This window comes from Chiloscyllium plagiosum, chromosome 14 (genome assembly GCF_004010195.1).
Source record: "Chiloscyllium plagiosum isolate BGI_BamShark_2017 chromosome 14, ASM401019v2, whole genome shotgun sequence".
Classification (NCBI taxonomy): domain Eukaryota; kingdom Metazoa; phylum Chordata; class Chondrichthyes; order Orectolobiformes; family Hemiscylliidae; genus Chiloscyllium; species Chiloscyllium plagiosum.
Window position 1 is genome coordinate 34,332,452 of NC_057723.1, and position 15,900 is coordinate 34,348,351.

A 15,900-nucleotide genomic window follows, 5' to 3' on the forward strand; every position below is an offset into this window, starting at 1 on the left:
TTTGTAAAATTGGCAGTCAATGTTTTGTGAATGGTTGCACATAATTTTCTTCAGCATATCCAGGAATCATCAGAACACAGATGGAATAATTTTTTCACTGTATTTTAAACCCCAAAGAGCTCCAAATTAAGCTGTATTGTCACTTTAGCCTGCATTTCATGCAAGATGCCATTTTGGTGAAATCATTGGAACACATGTTAGAAATGGCCGTCCAGAGAGCCAATAAAGGACGAATTGACAAATAAATTACACTTCAACTCAGACCTCTTCCAACATCTGAAAAGGGGTAACAAGTTGTTTACAAGTGAACATCAATAAAGATTTTGTGTGCTATTTATTGGCATGTTCAATTCCCACTGTTGGCTTGTTATTGGAGATTGGCTCGCTATGCTTGTTTGAAAAAGGCTAAGTAAAACTTGATTGGACATGCTGCCAAGACACCACCACCCTATTAATGTTTTTAGTGGGCATTCTCTCAAGACATTACCTAAAAATCATGAGAGCTGTGCTGCTGTAGTTTACGGGAGGTGTCTTAGAAGAATGTAACACTTGGTCAAGGGCATCTTGTTCGGACTCCTTGTTCATGTGATGAATGGATGGAGAAGTGCAGGCCAAGCAGAGCAGCAGCTACAGCATCATTGAAGGACAGGAAGACTCTCACAACAAGACCTTACCATCTAGCTTTTTCAGAAAACACAACTCCTCCATTCATGTGCATGAGGAGGCTACGTTTGATTAAGTCTGTTGACATAGAAATCTGTGACTTCTCTGCACAAAAACTCAGATGTCACAGCACAGTTAGGGTTTTATTCCTGTCAAGTACCAGCAGTACTTAAATTTTATGTTAGTGAAACCTTCCAGGCTGCCATTGGTGAGATCCCATGATCATATGAATTAATAGCAGGGGTAGACCATTTAATAAGCTCAGTGCTGATCTGAAAGTGGTCTCAATTCTACATTTGTGCCTAACCCCAATAGGTTTTTTATCTCCTTATTAGTGAAGAATCTAGCTACGAATATAAGAACAAATTACTGCACAATCTGGAAATCTGAAATTCAAGGAGAAAGTGCTGGAGAAACTCAGCAGGTCTGCCAGCAACCAGGGTGAGAGATACAGACTTATAGTTTTGAGTCTGATATGACTCTCCTAATTATCTACCTCCATCTTACAAATATTTAATAATCCTGCCTCCACTGCACTCTGGGAAGGAAAGTTCCAAAGACTCACAGCCCTCTGAGAGAAACAGATCAATCATTTATTACTATAGTTTATCCACAAATGTAGAAGGGAATTTGCTACTACTCTGTGTGCTGTAAAGGATGAAAACCGGATATACTCAAGTATAGTTGAATTTTTTTGACTACTTCTTAAGGTTAAATTTATGGAGTTGACTGTTACATGAATACTACTTTAGAGGGGCTGAAATTCATGCCCGTCAAAATTCAGTTTGTATGGTTAAGGAGAATCCAAAGGGTTTTTACAAATGCATTAAGGACAAAAGGTTAACTAGGGAGAGAATAGGGCCCCTCAAAAATCAGCAAGGCAGCCTTTGTTTGGAGCCACAGGAGATGGGGGAAATACTAAATGAGTATTTTGCATCAGTGTTTACTGTGGAAAAGGATATGGAAGATATAGACTGAAGGGAAATAGGAAGTGCTGGATGTCTTGAAACACATAAAAGTGGATAAATCCCCAGGACCTGATCAGGTGTACCCGAGAACTCTGTAGGAAGCTAGGGAAGTGATTGCTGGGCCTCTTGCTGAGATATTTGTATTATCAATAGTTATAGGTGAGATGCCAGAAGATTGCAGGTTGGCTAATGTGGTGCCACTATTTAAGAAAAGTGGGAAGGATACGCCTGGGAACTATAAACTGGTGAGCCTGATGTTGGTGGTGGGCAAGTTGTTGGAGGGAATTCTGAGGGACAGAATGTACATGTATTTGGAAAAGCAGGGACTGATTAGGGATAGTCCTTTGTGCGTGGGAAATCATGTCCCACAAACGTGATTGATTTTTTGAACAAGTAACAAAGAGGATTGATGAGGGCAGAACGTTAGATTTGATCTGTATGGACTTCAGTAAGACATTCGACAAGGTTCCCCATGGGAGACTGGTGAGCAAGGTTAGATCTCATGGAATACAGGAAGAACTAGCTATTTGGATACAGAACTGGCTCAAAGGTAGAAGACAGAGGGTGGTGGTGGAGGGTTGTTTTTCAGACTGGAGGCCTGTGACGAGTGGAGTGCCACAAGGATCAGTGCTGGGTTCACTACTTTTCATTATTTATATAAATGATTTAGATATGATCATAGGAGGTATAGTTAGTAAGTTTGCAGATTACACCAAAATTGGAAGTGTAGTGGACAGCGAAGAAGGTTACCTCAGATTACAACAGGATCTTGATCAGGTGGGCCAATAGGCTGATGAGTGGCAGATGGATTTTAATTTAGGTAAATGCGAGATGCTGAATTTTGGGAAAACAAATCTTAGCAGGACTTATACACTTAATGGTAAGGTCCTGGGGAGTGTTGCTGAACAAAGAGACCTTGGAGTGCAAGTTCATAGCTCCTTGAAAGTGGAGTTGCAGGTAGGTAGGATAGTGAAGAAGGTGTTTGGTATGCTTTCCTTTATTGGTCAGAGTATTGAGTACAGGGGTTGGGAGGTCATGTTGCAGCTGTACAGGACATTGGTTAGACCACTTTTGGAATACTGCATGTAGTTCTGGTCTCCTCCCTATTGGAGAGATGTTGTGAAACTTGAAAGGGTTCAGCAAAGGTTTACAAAGATGTTGCCTGGGTTGAAGGATTTGAGTTATAGAGAGAGGTTGAACAGGCTGGGTCTGTTTACCCTGGAGTGTCGGAGGCTGAGGGGTGACCTTATAGAGGTTTATAAAATTATGAGGGTCATGGATAGGATAAATAGACAAAGTCTTTCCCCTGGGGTTGGAGAGTCCAGAACTAGAGGGCATAGGTTTAGGATGAGATGGGAAAGATATAGAAGAGACCTAAAGGGCAACATTTTCACGAAGAGGGTGGTGTGTGTGTGTGGAATGAGCTGCCAGAAGATGTGGTTAAGGCTAGTACAATTGCATCATTTAAAAGACATTGAATGGGTGTATGAACAAGAAGGGTTTGGAGGGATATGGGCTGGGTGCTAGCTGGTAGGACTAGGTTGGGTTGGGATATCTGGTCGGGATGGACAAGGTGGACCGAAGGGACTGTTTCTGTGCTGTACATCTCTATGTTTCTATAATTCAGGAGACACAGCAGAGATTCATCCTGAGGAAAAAGAAGCCTGGTACATGAAGGAGAGGCAACCGTGGTTGACTAGGGAAGTAGGGATAGCATAAAAATACATATAAGAGAAAGCATATAATGTGGCATAGGGCAGTGGGAAACCAAAGGTTTGGGAAGCTTCAAGTGACCAACAGAAACAACAAAAAAATAAGGAGGAAGTTTAAATATGAGGGTAAGATAGCCAGTAATATAAAGGTTGACTGAAAGAGTTAATTTAGATATATAAAAGGCAAAAGTGTACATTAGACTGCTGGAAAATGACACTGGAGAGATAGTAGTGGAGAACAAGGAAATGGCTAAGGAACTGAATAAATACTTCACATCAGTTGTCATGATGGAAGTCATGAGTAATACTGCAAAAATTCAAGAGAGTGAGAGGGCAGAACTGAGTATGGTGGCAATCACTAAGGCAGAGGTGCTAGAAAAACTGAATGGCCTAAAAGTGGATGAATCACCTGGACCAGATGGACTACACCCCAGACGTCTGAGGGAGATAGCTGAAGAGATTGTGGAGGCATGAGTAGTGACTCGAAAATTATTAACATGACACCCTTATATAAAAAGAGAGTAAGGTAAAAGTGGAAAATTACAGATTGATTAGCCTAACCTCAGTCATGGGTAATATCCTGGAAACCATTGTGAAGAATAAGATTTTTGAACACTTGGAAGTGTACGGTAAAATAGGACAAAGTCAGCATGGTTTCATTAAGGGGAGGTCTTGCCTGACAAATCTGCTACATTTCTTTGAGGAAGAAACGAGCAGGTTAGACCAAGTAGAGCCAATGGATGTTATCTACCTAGTCTTCAAGAAGGCCTTTGACAAGGTGCCGCACAGGAGGCTACTGAGTAAGATAAGGGCCCATTGTGTTAGAGGCAAGGTATTAGCATGGATAGAAGCTTGGCTGACTGGCAGAAAGCAGACAGTGAGGATAAAAGGGTCCTTCCCAGGATGGCATCCAGTGACAAGTCAGTGTTCCCCAAAGCTGTTGGGACCTTAACGTTTCACTTTATGCATTAACGATCTAGATGAAGGAACTGAGGGCATTCTAGCTAAATCTGCAAATGATACAAAAATAGATTAGATTAGATTGCTTACACTGTGGAAACAGGCCCTTCGGCCCAACAAGTCCACACCGACCCGTCGAAGCGTAACCCACCCAGACCCATTCTCCTACATTTACCCCTTCACCTAACACTACGGGCAATTTAGCATGGCCAATTCACCTGACCTGCACATCTTTGGATTGTGGGAGGAAACCGGAGCACCCGGAGGAAACCCACGCAGACACGGGGAGAATGTGCAAACTCCACACAGAGAGTCGCCTGAGGCAGGAATTGAACCCAGGTCTCTGGCGCTGTGAGGCAGCAGTGCTAACCACTGTGCCACCGTGCCGCCCCAAATAGATAGAGTAACAGGTAGCATTGGGGAGGTGTGGAAGTTGCAGAAGCATTTGGACAGGCTAGGAAAGTGGGCAAAGAAGTAGCAGATAGAGTACAACATGAGAAAGAGTGAGGTAGGAAAAATAGAGACATGGACTATTTTCTAAATGGGGACAAAATTCAGAAGTCTGAAGTACAAAGAGATTTGGGAGTTCTGGTCCAGGTTTCTCTCAAGCTAAACTTGCAGGTTGAGTCAGTAGTTAGGAAGGCAAATGCAATGATAGCACTTACTTTGAGAGGACTTGAATATAAAAGCAGGGATGTACTTCCGAGGTTCTATAAGACTCTGGTCAGACTACATTTGGAGTATTATTCACAGTTTTGGGTCCCATATCTCAGGAAGGTTGTACTGACCCTGGAGCATGTTTAGAGGAGATTCATGAGAATGGTCCCAGGAATGAAAAGCTTCACATATGAGGAACATTTGAGGAGTCTAGGCTTATACTCAGTGGAGTTTAGAATGAGGAGGGGGATCTAATTGAAACATACAGAATACTGAATGGCCTGGACAGAGTAGATGTTGGTGTTTCCATTGATAGGAGAGACTAGGACCCGAGGGCATAGGCTTAGAGTAACGGGAAGACCTTTTAGAATGGAGATAAGGAGAAACTTCTCCAATCAGCGAGTGGTGAATCTATAAAATTCATTGGCACACAGGGCTGTGGAAGCCAGGTTATTGAGTATATTTAAGACTGAGATGGATAGGTTATTGAGTATCAAGAAGATCAAGGGTTATGGAGAGAAAGCTGGAGAATGGGGTTACGAAACTTATCAGCCATGCTTGAATGGCGGAGCAGACTCGATGGGCTGAATGGCCTAATTTGCTGTTCCTATATCTTACAGTCTTAAAAAGGCAAGGTCATACAAGGCAAGAATACTGTGAGCATCCAAACAGGCTCAGAGTGAGTGAGTGTTATGACAGCAAGCAAAGAGCACAGAGGTGCAGCATGGTCTAGTCTCTGGTCACTGAAGCATTACAGGTTGCAGCCTGAGGTGTAGTCTGAGGTGTAGCATTGAAAAGCAGAGAAATCCTTAAATGAATCAATGATATGCCATGAGGGTTAACAGAGGCTGGACATGTTGGATGCCAATGACTGTGGATGTGGGGTGCATACTTTTAGATCTGGTCTATCCTTTTCCATCACTATTTTAAAACTAATAAAACTATGGTTGCTGGCCCCAAAGTGCTCCCCCACTGACACCTCAGTCACTTGCCCTACCTTACTTCCCAAGTGTAGGTTAAATTTTGCACCTTCTGTAGTCGGTACATCGACATAATGAATCAGAAAATTTTCTTGTACACACTTAACAAATTCCTCTCCATCTAAACCCTTAACACTATGGCAATTCCAGTCTATGTTTGGAAAGTAAAAATCCCCAATCATAACCACCCTATTATTCTTACAGATAACTGAAATGTCCTTACAAATTTGTTTATCAATTTCTTGCTGACTATTAGGGGGTCTGTAATACAATCCTAATAAGGTGATCATCCCTTTCTTATTTCTCAATTCCACCCAAATAACTTCCCTGGATGTATTTCCAGGAATATCCTCATTCAGTACAGCTATAATGTTATCACTTATCAGAAATGCTACTCCCCCTTCTCTCTTGCCTCCCTTTTTGTCCTTCCTATAGCATTTGTATTCTGGAACATTAAGCTGCCAGTCCTGTCCATCCTGAGCTGCGTTTCAGTAATTGCTATGATATCCCAGTTCCATGTTCCTAACCATGCTCTGAGTTCATCTGCCTTCCCTGTTAGGCCTCTCGCATTGAAATAAATGCAGTTTAATTTATCAGTCCAACCTCGTTCTCTGCTTTGTCCTTGCTTGCCTTGACTGTTTAACTTGCTCCTTTTCCCAACTGTACCAGTCTCAGATTGATCTCTTTCCTCACTATCTCTCTGGGTCTCACTTCTCCACCTTACTAGTTTAAATCCTCCCGAGCAGCTCTCGCAAATCTCCCTGCCAGTATATTAGTCCCCTTCCAATTCAGGTGCAATCCATCCTTCTTGTACAGATCACTTCTACCCCAGAATTACTCCCAGAAACTCGTACTATTGCTGTTCCACTGTCTTTCCTGCTAGGCTTCTCTCCCAGTCAATTCTAACCTGCTCCTCCCTCACACTTCTGTGGTGGCCTTTATTCAACTGTATATTGTTACCTCTGATTCTATCTTTTCCCTCACAAATTGCAGAGTAAATTCAATCAAGTTATGATCACTGCCACCTAAGGGTTCCTTGACCTTAAGCTCCCTTATCAAGTCTGCTCATTGCACAACTCTACCTGCCTCACTCACAGCCACACTCTCCTGTCCCTGACCACTGGCTGAATTTGAGTCAGAGTCAAAAAGTGTGGTGCTGGAAAAGCCCAGCATTTAGGACAGTTCAAGAGGGCGGGACTGAGTTGGAGGGTTGGATCTGGGATAAGGTGGGGGAGGGGAAATTGAGAAACTGGTGAAATTGACATTAATCTCATGTGGTTGGAGGGTCCCAAGGCAGAAGATGAGGTGCTTTTCCTCCAGGCGTCAGGTGGCTAAAATCTGGTGGTGGAGGAGTGCCAGGACTTGCATGTCCTTGGAGGAGTGGGAGGGGGAATTGAAGTGGTCGATTGTGGGGTCGATTGGTATCCCAGAGATATTCTTTGAAATGTTCCCCAAGTTGGCATCCTGCCTCCACAATGCAGAGGAGACCACGTCGAGAGCAGTAGACGAGGTATTTGGATGTGCAGGAAAATCTCTGCCAGATGTGGAAGGATCCTTTGGGCCCTGGATGAAGGTGAGGGAGAAGGTGTGGGTGCAGGTTGTACACCACTTACAGTGGCAAGGGAAGGTGCTGGGAGAGGAAGGTGGGTGGGTTGGGGTCGTGGACCTAATGAGGAAGCCATGGAGAGAATTGTCTCTACAAAATGCTGAAATGGATGGGGAGGGAAATATATTTCTAGTGGTGGGGTCTGACCGTAGGTGGCAGAAATGGCAGAGGCTGATGTGTTGTATATGGAGATTGGTAGAGTGGAAGGTGAGGACCAGGGGTATTCTGTGTTGTTGCAAGTGGAGGGGTGGATTTCAAAGGCGGAGATGCAGGAAGTGGTGGAGATGCAGTGGAGAGAATCGTTGACGATGTGGGAGGGGAAATTGTGGTATTTGAAGTAGGAGGCTATTTGGGATGTTCTGGAATGGATTGGTCCTCCTGGGAGCACATGCGACAGAGGCAGAGTATTGGGAGTAAGGGATAGTGTTTTTATAGGAACGGGACGTGGGAGGAGGTGTAGTCCAGGTAGCTGTGGGAGTCGGTAGGTTTTAAGTGGATGTCCATGTTGAGTCGGTCTCCAGAAATGGAGATGGAGAGGTCCAGGAAGGGGAGGGAGGTGTCTATGATGATCCAGGTGAACTTGAGGTCAGGACGGAAGGTGTTTGTGAAGTTGATGAACTGTTCAACCTCCTCATGGGAGCACGAGGTGGTGCAGATACACTAGCGGAGGAAAAGATGGGGAATTGGCTTGGTGTAGCTGCAGAGGATGGACTGTTCCACATACCCAATGAAGAGGCAGTCATAGCTGGGGCTGAGTCTGAAGGAAGTGGGAGGATTTGAAGGAGAAATTGTTGAAGGTGAGAACCAGTTCAGCCAATCAAATGAGTGTGTCGGTGGAAGGGTACTGGTTGGGTTGGCGGGAGAAGAATAAACAGAGGGCTTGGAGGCCTTCATCATGGCGGATGGACGACAACCTCCAAATAGAATGCATCACCTTTTTTGACTCTGATCTCCAGCATATCCAGTCCTCGCTTTTCCTTCGTGAATTCGGGTTAGTTAATCAAAGGAGTGTGACTGTCTTCTGAAACACAGCATCCAGGTAACTCTCCCCCTCCCTGATCAATTGCAATGTTGAAGCTCAGGCTCCATCAACCAACATTTACAATAGACATGGTCACTGGGAACCACAGTTGGGTCCACCAGCTCCCACATCATGCAGAAACAACATATCACTTGACCTTCCATCCTTATTTTATTTAATTAGTTTTGATTTTTTTTTCAGCTGGTTCTGTATCTCTGCTTTTGCAAGTTGTAACCCGTAAATAAGTTATAAACCAATAAATTAATAAGAATCAATTTAGCACAGATTAAAGTTCCCCAGACTCCTTATTAGCCAATCAAATCACAGCCCTCATGTGACATCACTTTTCAGTTTCTCCTCAGTTGAAGCCATTTCGAATCAGAATCTTTTACTTTCCCAGACTGCTCTCTGTTTGTTCCCGCTCAGTTCCGGTCCCAAAGCGCAGGCCCCAAATCCATGAGATAAGATTTTATAATAGGTTTTAGGGGTGGGACTTTGGCTCTGTGGTTAGCACTGCAGCCTCACAGCACCAGGGACCTGGGTTTAATTCCTGCCTCGGATGACTGTGTGGAGTTTGCATGTTCTCCCTGTATCTGTGTGGATTTCCTCTGGGTGCTCTGGTTTCCTCCCCCAATCCAAAAGATGTGCAGGTTAGGTGAATTGGCCATGCTCAATTGCCCATAGTGTTAGTTGCATTAGTCAGGGGTAAATATAGGTTAGGTGGATGGGTTACTCTTTAGAGGGTTGGTGTGGACTTGTTGGCAAAGGACTTTCTTCCATACTGTAGAGAATCTAATCATCAATCTCAAACTCTTATCTTCCCAAGATGCTCTCCTCTCACTCCCAATCAGCTGCAGTCCCCAACTACTGACTCTGCTACCAACAAATTTTGCAGTAGTACATCTCTCTAACCAACCCCTTTTTTCTGGTTATAAGAGGAGGGGAGTAGAGAAGGACTATGATGTAGTGTTTTGGCTTTAAGCACTCCTTGATACCAGACCCATGATGGTTCGCTCTTCACTGCATGTGACTTTTTTTTGTACTTTGTCTCCTCAGCCAGAGATACTACACTTGTGTTACTACTGTCTTGCCATGCCATGTAGCCCAGATGCAAAGCCAGGAATTTTGTTGTAGTTGTCAGTAGACCTCAATCTAGTTAATGGTAATCACCTTCACTCAGGGCACTAACATCCAGAGCAGCCTCTGATGCCATCCAGGCCTTGCTCAGGGTAGTCGGAATCAGGATCCTCTGCTACAGGTAGCGCACCTCCCACCTTGACACATGCTCTATTGTGGACTATTTATCTCATGGAATTAGAAAGAGGCAAGTATTACAGAAGATGAAAAAGAATGGCACAGCTGCTGCTGTTGCTGCAGGTAAGGAAGAATCCTAAGAGAGTGAATGGGTGATAGAGAGGGTGTGCATGGTTAGTGGTGTTGTGGTTGGGGTAGATGAGGACAATTAGGGAAGATACTGCAAACAGTCATGGGAGTGGTAGAGCATGAGTCTTGGTGGGAGGTGGGTCCAGTGTCAGAGACAGAGTGAGTGCCTTAATTTGGACACTTAGGAATAACAGGGTAGTATGGGGAAGGTTAAATGGCATGGGAGTGATATAGGGGATGTGAGGTGGCATGGGCTGGATGGAGAGTGAAGGTTAACTTCAGGAGGTCTTTAAAGAAAGTTGGGAGCAGAACCCTCAATCCTACTCTGCAGCTCCACTCCTCAAACTGCACTGCAAATCTGACAGCATGTGGGAAAAAAAATGAAAATCCCTCAAAGACACATTGGATCAGCTGTGCATTTGCAAGTCACGTAAGTATAGAGGTTTGGTTTTCTGAGTCCAGAGGAAAATGTGATCCTTTCTCTTAATCCCATTGTCTTTTTCCAATCTTTATTTTGTTTTGTGTACTTGATTGAAATTTAATTTATATTTCCTGTTTTTTCACTTACTCATTTAAACAATGCTTTGCTGATCCAGGAGGAGCTCCAGGATGTGAGAACTGAGGCTGATGAAGCACTTAATTGTTCATGAGGTGAAATGTCAACTTCCTGGCAGTAGGATGAAGTTCAAGAAATAAATCTGCAGCAGATTGAAGGCAATCTGTGGGATCAGAGAGCAAGCTACAAGAAACCAGTTTAATGCATCAGCATGTCATGTATACTCCATGAAATACATTGTCACACGATTAAATTGCAATTTTGAAATGAAATTGACAGCAAATGAAAAACATTCTTTTTGAATTGTTTAAAATGGTGTGCAACAATTGAGGCTATTTTCCTGGTGGATTTGGAATGTGCAAGATTTGCTTTTCTTCCTGTAAGGAATTTTGTTGGATCAGGTGAAAGGAGGCTGAATTGTTGCTTTGAGTTCAGAGTAGTGCTGCCCAGGCAAAGGAGGTCAGCTTATGGTAGCTCTCAGAAGGGTTGCGGATGAAATAGAGGTAGCTGGACAAGAGAGGGAACATCAATCTGCCAAAGTCAATAGCAGTATGACAGAAGGAGGGCAATGTAATTGAAGACATATGAATGTTGAGGCTGGGAAAATTGATGGTAAACATGGGCAGGTCTACAGTGACGGAGCGTGGATTGAGGAAGACAGTTGGAAGGTTGAGGGTAATAGGGAGAGTATATTTATTTTGACAATTGACCAACAATGATGCTGTTTGACTCAGTGGTGCAGTTTTTAACACTGCTGCCTCACAGCACCAGGAACCCAGGTTCAATTCCAGTCTTAGGTGACTGTGTGGAGTTTGTACCTTCTCCCTGTGACTGTGTGGGCTTCCATCAGGTGCTGTGGTTTCATCTCCAAGTCCAAAGATGTGCAGGTTAGGGGGATTGGCCATGGTAAATTGGGATTACAGGGATGGGTTTGGGATGTTCGTCTGGGTGGATGCTTTTTGGCAGGTTAGTGCAGACTCGGTAGGCTCAATGGCCTCTATCTTCACTATAGGGATTCTATGACTCAAGAGTCAGTGAAGGCAAGTCAAGGGTGATGGAGGGAAAATCAATAGTGACTCATGGAGAGTGGTCTTGCAACTCCGCTGATCCAAGAGGGAAAGCAATTCAGGTTAAAAATATTCTGCTCAGACAGGCAAGCTAATGCTGCTGGCTTGCAGAAAATGTATACCTGTCCAGGTGACATTTAAATATAGTGCCCAAACCTTTTACGTGTGAAAGAGTTTGTGAATTCTCTGTTGCCCCGACTCCACATTTGGCTTGGCCTCTTGATGGTTCTTAGGTAATGGAATGGCCACAGTGTGATTGTCTACAGCTTCCACTAAGTTCTGGTCCTGTTCACTTCCGGTTCAGCCATTTGGACACGTCCCTCCAATACAAGGTTCCGCACCAGGTCCTTATGAGAGTTCTTCAATTTTGATCTTTTGTAGAGCCTCATAGCTCCTTTTTCTACTGGCAAACCTATTCCTGATAGAAGATATCATGCTTAATCACATGACAGATTAGGGCAGCCTGCCACTTAAAAGTACACAAAAACTCGAAGAGCATGTATCAATGCAATGAACAGCAAGCACCATTCCTTCTCTACTGATTGCAAGATCTAAGCCACTCAGTTTTGTTGAATTCATAGTTATTTAAATTGTGATGTGAGCTGTATAAATTAGGAAACCTTGGGAGACAGGCAGCGAGCGCAGCCAATGCTTGGGAGTGGTGTGCAATGGATGACATGGACAACAGAGTTAATGTGGGAATTACTGTGGAATGAAGAATGGTACTTCCTCAGTTAGTGGGACAAGAATGTTCCAGCAATCCTGCAGGAATGGTCCCAGTCTATTCCTGGAAAGGTCAGATCTCTCTCCCCATAGGGGCTGAGAAAATGAATGTTGAACACTCTTCCACCCTTCTGAGACCCTTCGGTCATATGATGGGCTGTCATCTCCTGGAACACACAAAAGAGAGGCATTGAGGTGCAAGATAGTGGCACAGCTGTTGGTTCTGGCCAAGATGGTGAGATTTACCAGGTGAGTAAGAAGGCAGTACAGAGGTCAGGTAGGGTAGGGGGTTTTGGGGAGAGTGATAAGAGTGAGGGAAAGAAGATGTTACAGAAAATATTGACAGTGACACAACATGAGTTACAATGGGTACATTAGCAAAGAGAGTGAGTGTAAGGTGGTAAACAGAAAAATATGGCACTTCTGCTGGTGGAACAGAGAAAGTCATTGAGCTTACTAAGGCACTGCTGGCTATTCTTCTACCCATTAGAGACAGCACTGACATGGGTAGCAACCTTGGAGGAGACTGCCAGCTTCTAGTAGCTCCTCTGCCAGTCCTCAAGGTGGAGGACTTCTCTCCTTTACATCACCAGGTCCTTATCAGAGATTCACTGAGCCATCTTTAACTTCTCCAACAATGTTCAGAATCTTTCCTTGATTGAGCAGGACAGTTTCAAAATGCCAATGCTTGTCTGGGTGTACAACAACCTTTTAAAGAAGGTAGAGGCACCAGGGATGTTGATCTTTCCGCAGGAACACTGCAAGGTAAGCTGAGGTTAAAATTGCTGTGAGCTGGGATAGGTAACTAATGAGTCTACCAAATTGATTAGTTAATCAATTAACTAATGAATTGATTAGTTAACCAATTAACCCCAATCACCTACTTAACCACTTGCCATGTTAATAGGCAGAATCTGGAATATCAGTGTCGCAATGTGTAATGGAAGCTACTACAGTTAATCAAAAGAGAAATAGATCATGATCCAAAGAGGAAGACAATCCAGGGCTATGGGGCAAAGATTGGAGGATACACTATGGTGAATTGTTCTTGCTGAGAGCCAGCACAGACATGATCTTCTATAGCCTTCTATGATTGAATGAACTTTAGTAAGTGCAGTTTCAAACATACGTTGAAACTGAGGCAAAGTAGAATGTATTCAGTGGATATTTACAATTTTGATTAAAAGAGTAAGTTCTCAGTAGGTCTTAAAGGATTGTAGGGAGATAGAAGGGAAGAAGCTTACAGAGTGAATTTCTAAGTTTAGAATCCAGTTAGTTGAAGGTGTAGCCAACAGTGACAGAGCCTATGGAAAGGGAATAGGTAAGAGGCCATAGCCGAAGGAATGCAGGTTTGTCAGAGGACTCCTACTCAGGGAAAGAAAACATCAACGGACACTTTGAAAAGTTTGAGTTTATTAAGTATATCAAGGATTTATAAAAGGCAAATTGTACTAGGTTAATTTAATTTAAATTTTTGAAGTAGTTACAGAAAGTAAATGAAGGAAAAGCAATTGATATTGTAAAAAGGCAAAGAAACCATAGTCTGAGTGGACCTTAGCACTGCTTTCTCATAAAACCATAAAACCACAAGAAATAAGAACAGAAGTAGCCCTTATGGCCCCTAAAGCCTGCTCTGCAATTCAATAGGATCATTGCATCCGAATTCCTCACATATACTTTCCTGCCCTTTCCCCATAACCGTTGATTCCTCTATTGATCAAGAACCTATCTATCTCAGTGTTAAATATACACAAGGACTCCACCCCCACAGCTCTCTCTGACAAGCTGTTCCAAAAACTCTCAACTTCCTGAGAGACAAAATTCCACTAAATCTGCTGAGTTTCTCCGGCAATTTCTGTTTTTGTTGGTTTCAGATCTCCAGCATCTGCAGTTCTTTGTAATATTTTGCAGGGATGTTGCCTGGACTGGATTGATTCAGCTATGAAGAGAGATGAGATGAGCTGGGTTGTTTTCCTTCAAGTAGAGGTAATTGAGGTGTACAAAATTCAAGAAAACATCAACAGATACTTTGAGAAGTTTGTGTTTATTAAGTACATCAAGGATGGATAAAGAGAAACAGAGGGATCAATAACTGGCAGGTACATTTTAAAATAAGGAGTAGGAGGTTTGGAGGGGATTTGAGGAAGAAATATTTCACACAGAAGATGGTGGGTATCTGAAATTCACTACCTGAAAAGGTAGTGTCATAGAATCCCCACAGTGTGGAAACAGGCCATTAAGCCCAAAAAAGGTCCACACTGACCCTCCAAAGAGTAACCCACCCAGACCCATTCCCCCCACCCTATATTTACCCCTGATTAATGCACCTAACCTACACATCTCTGAACACTACAGGCAATTTAGCATGGCCAATTTACCTGACCTGCACATCTTTGTATTGTGGGAGGAAACCCACACAGACACGGGGCAAATGTACAAACTCCTCACAGACAGTCACCCAAGGCTGGAATCGAAACCAGATCCGGGGTGCTGTGAGGCAGCAGTGCTAACCACTGAGCCACCATGCCAGTAGTTGAGGCAGGAACCTTTAAAACATTTAAGAATTATTTAAATGAGCACTCAAACTTCCAAAGCATACTAGGCTATGGGCAGTGTGGGAAATTGGGATTGAACTAGATGGATGTTTACTGACCAACATGGACACGATGAACTGAAGGGCATCTTTCCATCGAGTCATAGAGAGTTATTAAGTCATGAAGTTTTCTCTTTCTAGTCTTAAAATCTTCATGACTGTTCACGCTAACAGAGTAGACAGAAAAAGTGGAAGATAAAACTTAGAGAAGTGGAATTTTGAGAATTTAACTGAGAAGTATGAGTAGTGTACAGGGAAAGCAATATTAATGAAATGGTATAGTTACATACAATACACAGGGACTGATGGACCTGGGGAACGTCATGTGCACATGCCTTTGAACTGGGAGGAAATGTTGAGAATGCGATTAACAAAGCAAAAGGAATTTTGCTCTTCATAAATACAAGAAAGCAAGGAATTTATGCTAAATCCAAATAAAGCTCAGGTTAAACAACAACTAGAGTATTGTACTCAGTTCTGGTTACACATTTTAGGAAGGATGTAAGAGACCTTGAGAGGGTACAGAGGAGATTTACCAGAATGTTTTAAGTGAGAGATTTGAAACTGGAGGAGCTCAGACCATTCTCCTTGGAACAGATTGAAGGGACACTCTTAACAATCCTGTGATTCTATGGTTTCATAGAGGAGTAAAAGATTAAGACATGTTTAGGTAAGGTAGACAAGAAAATTGTTCCATTTAACTAATGGTACAGGACTATGGGACACAGAATGGATATTTTGGGCTGAAGTAGATGGGACATGTGAGGAAAAGCTTTTTTTTACACAGCATGTTATAATGAACTGGAACTCACTGACTATAATAGTGGAAGCAGAGATGATGAATGATTTCAAAGGACACTGACAGAGCACGAGGTAAAAACAATGACTGCAGATGCTGGAAACCAGATTCTGGATTAGTGGTGCTGGAAGAGCACAGCAGTTCAGGCAGCATCCAAGGAGCTTCGAAATCGACGTTTCGGGCAAAAGCCCTTCAGCAGGAATAAAGGCAGG